General features: G+C 49.5%; 1 pseudogene across 1 annotated transcript; it reads right to left on the bottom strand.

Annotated features, from left to right (window-relative positions):
• Window positions 1-436: 436 nt before the first annotated feature.
• Window positions 437-3,090, bottom strand: LOC308423911 (small ribosomal subunit protein eS4-like; annotated as a pseudogene). Its single transcript has 2 exons — window positions 2,495-3,090; window positions 437-629 (listed from the first exon to the last, which is right to left on the bottom strand). The product of its transcript is annotated as a small ribosomal subunit protein eS4-like (transcript).
• Between the last annotated feature and the right edge of the window lie 399 nt (window positions 3,091-3,489).

Raw genomic sequence — 3,489 nt, 5'->3', positions numbered from 1 at the left:
CCTGCCCTTGGGGACAAATAGGAACCTAAGGTAAATTATTTGGGGCTTTGTGCACTGATAGGGGAGTCTTCTGGTGGTCAGATAACACACAGGGGTAAATTAACAAGAATGGGAAAATGAAAAAGGAGCAAAGTGTGTGTTGACTCTGATTTTGCTTAGTAGAGGACTTTCACGGTTGTTAGGCCATGGCTGTATGCCCACATCCTGTCTCCAGTGGAGGAAGGTCATCAGAGAAGCAAGTCCTTATGGTTGATTTTCCTGCTGGTCTTGATGTTTATGTGCTAATTTTGCTTCCTCAAGGAGGCTGCCAAGGAGGCTCTCAAGTACCCTTGTTATTTCTTTCTTTTTTGTTGTTGTTTCACCATGCTGTTTAATCTAGCATGTTGCCTAGAAAGGCTTCTATAGCCAGAGTACAAATCCTTTTCCAGAGATCATTTCACCCACTGCTCTGTTTGACTGCCAGCCTCTCCTCTCTCTTCAGCAAGGATGAGGCTGATTCCTTTTCTTAGGGGAAGAGAGACCCATGGTTTGTTGCACTTGCCAATAACAAAGATGTTAGACAGCCAAGCGGCAAAGCTGTTGCCATTGGCATCTTACAAATGAACCACATCAAAAGAGCCAAGATGAGACTACTGCCAGCTGTGCCAGTGGTCGTTCCTGTGGAGGGACAGGGTGCCCAGCTGGCCTCTCCTCCCACCAGCAGGACTTGTGGGCGGGGCTGACCCGGCCGGTCCAAAGGGAGAGCTGCGGGTGACGCACTTCCGTTTCGCGTCTTCCGGCTTCCCGGGGAGCAGACCCTCCTCACAACAACGATCTTTGGCGCTCGCCCCGTGCCGAGGCCGGGCCGCGCCTGCGGGGACTGCCTTAGCCGCATTCAGGAGAGCCGGCCGCACTTGCGGCCCGTCGCCCGCTGTCACCGCGCTGCCCCGCGAGACCTGGAGGGCGAGCGCCGCGGTGCAGGAAGGGAGCGGCCTGCGGAGGCGCGGCGATGGGCCGGCCTTCCTTCCCACAGACTCGACGCGCTCTGAGCCGCAGCCTTGCTCTTCCCAGGCTCGCTCTTCGGCCGCGGCCTTCTTTCCTTCAGGCTCGTTCCGCGGTCGCGTCCTTGCTTGTCCCAGGCTTGCTCTCCCGGCCGCCGCCTTTTCTTCAGGCTCGCTCCGCGCAACCGCCTTCCTCCGCCCAGGCTCGCTCTCCGGCCGCAGCCCCTCAGCCGCCCAGGCTGCGCGGGTGCTCGCGTGGGACCTTGTTGCGTGTCAGCTCGGGCATCGCCGCAGGGGCGCGGCGCTGAGCGGTCCGCTGCGGCCTCCCCCTCGAGGTCTCCGCAGGTCGTCTGCCCGCCTTCCTCCGCAGTCCGGAGCCTGGAGGAGCCTAGACATGTCGGCGACAGCTGCACACCCGGCCCGGCACCCAGAGCCTGCCGCCACCACCGCCACCGTCCATCGTTGGTACCGGCAATGGCCTTAGTATCGCCTGATGTGCTTGTGACTGGTTTGGACCCGGAATATTGAGAACTCCTGCCCCCACCCCAGCCGAGCCCGCCCACTGGGCTTACCTGCAGCGCCACTAGACTGTCCGACTTTGAGAGCACCATGGACCAAAGTGGGATGGAGATTCCTGTGACTCTCATCATTAAAGCACCGAATCAGAAATACAGTGACCAGACTATTAGCTGCTTCTTGAACTGGACCTTGGGGAAACTAAAAACGCATCTAACGTGTACCCTAGCTAACCAGTAAGTGTAAAACTGGACGCAGCTGTTCTGACCTGCGGCCCCGTGAACCTGGTACCTTCCTTCTCCCAGCTTGCCCCTTCCTCGGCTATCCAATAGGTCTTCATTCGAAATACTTTTGGTTCTGAGGTTGCGGGTGTCTCCTAAGTGATCCATCATTATCTTCCTAATGAGGTTCAGTTAATTAGTATACAGAAATACCAAGAGATAAGAATTTGCAGTTACGGCAAAGGGACCGTCTTCCATGGAACTTAAAGTCATCAAATATGAATGTCAGATTCTATTTTTGGTTTTCAGATAAAGTATCACTGTTCATATTAGAACTTTTGTTGATTTCTAGGTTCAGAATTTTTTCATGGAGAAGAGAATTTTTTCCCCTCTTGGAATAAGTTTGTGACTTAGTGAAAATTATCCTTGAACCATCACTTCATTACGCTGGTTCTAAGTTGCAGATTCACTTCGTTTCCCACTTCCCACCTCCAAGTTCTAAAGAGGATACAGACATTGAGACAAGTGCAGTCCTTCCACATACCCCAGTCATTCAGTACCTGTTTTGTTTTCTGTTGTATTATCTGTCTCAAATCAGTGTGGCTTTGTTTCCAGTTCTTAGTATTGGAAAGATAAACAGAATGGAAACTTATGTCTCTTAATTTAGATTTGAAGGGATGTAAGTCTTAGTAAGTCTTGGAATAGTTTGGAGAAGTATGTCATAGAGAGTATTAAAGTGAGACTTTAATATTAAAAAAAAAAAAAAAGCCAGGATGTCTCTCTGTTGGTGATTACACCAATTCTTCCTGAGTTAGTACCTCAGTCACCATACAGAGACTACCTGTGTCAAACTTGATGAAGTCAGTTATTCTGCCTGTCTCAAAATCAGTCTCAATGGTGTCATTCACCTTGATGAGGGGTTCAGGGTATTGAATAGTACCAGCATCATGGGTCACCAGATGTGGGATTCCTTTTGTGCCCACAAAGATTTTTCTCACTTTGCATAACTTCTACTTGGCCTCCTCAGGTATAATATGATGAACAGCAAAGCGGCCCTTGGTGTCATAGATCAGACGGAAGTTTTCTCCAGTTTTGTCAATGCTGATGACATTCCTAAACCGAGCAGGGTAGGTTATGTCGGTCCTGACTTTCCCATCAATCTTAATGAAGGGCTGCATGCAAATCTTTTTTACTTTATCTCCAATCAGGGAATATTTAAGTCTGTTCCTTAGAAAAATAGTCAGATACAGGCATTTCCTCAGCTTGCGAGGACCAGTGGATGGGCGAAGAGCAAACACGCCAGTCAACTTACCCAGCATCCAACTTTTAGGAACAGCTACGCGCATCAGATGTTTCTTGGAACCATGATCCATGGCTACGCCAGGAATGGGCACCCTACTTATTTCAAGTGAACCTTCTCCCCATTTGATTGGTCAAATAAAGGGAAGAGCCTATAATTGGGCAGTGAAAGGGAAAGGTCCGACAGGAGGTTTTAGAGAGGGAGAATATATGAAATAGGAGAGGCAGAAAAAGTAAAGGAAGAGACAGAGGGAGATGGAAGAAAAGGAGGTGAAAGAGAGATGGAGCAGAACCACAAGGCCTGGAGAAGCCCCAAGGAGCAAGCCATCTCATATAAGGAGAATTGAGTAGTGTAGTAGTTAATCTGCCAAATGAATGCATGCAGTTTATAGATATTGTACCTGAATAGTGTGTTCTTTGCTTGGGCATATGTGGTTAATGATGTGGTGAAAGAAAAAAAAAAGAGAAAGAAA

Source organism: Micromys minutus (assembly GCF_963924665.1).
Source record: "Micromys minutus genome assembly, chromosome: 9".
NCBI lineage: Eukaryota > Metazoa > Chordata > Mammalia > Rodentia > Muridae > Micromys > Micromys minutus.
Note: the sequence above shows the minus strand (reverse complement) of the source record. Positions and strands in the feature narration are given on the sequence as shown.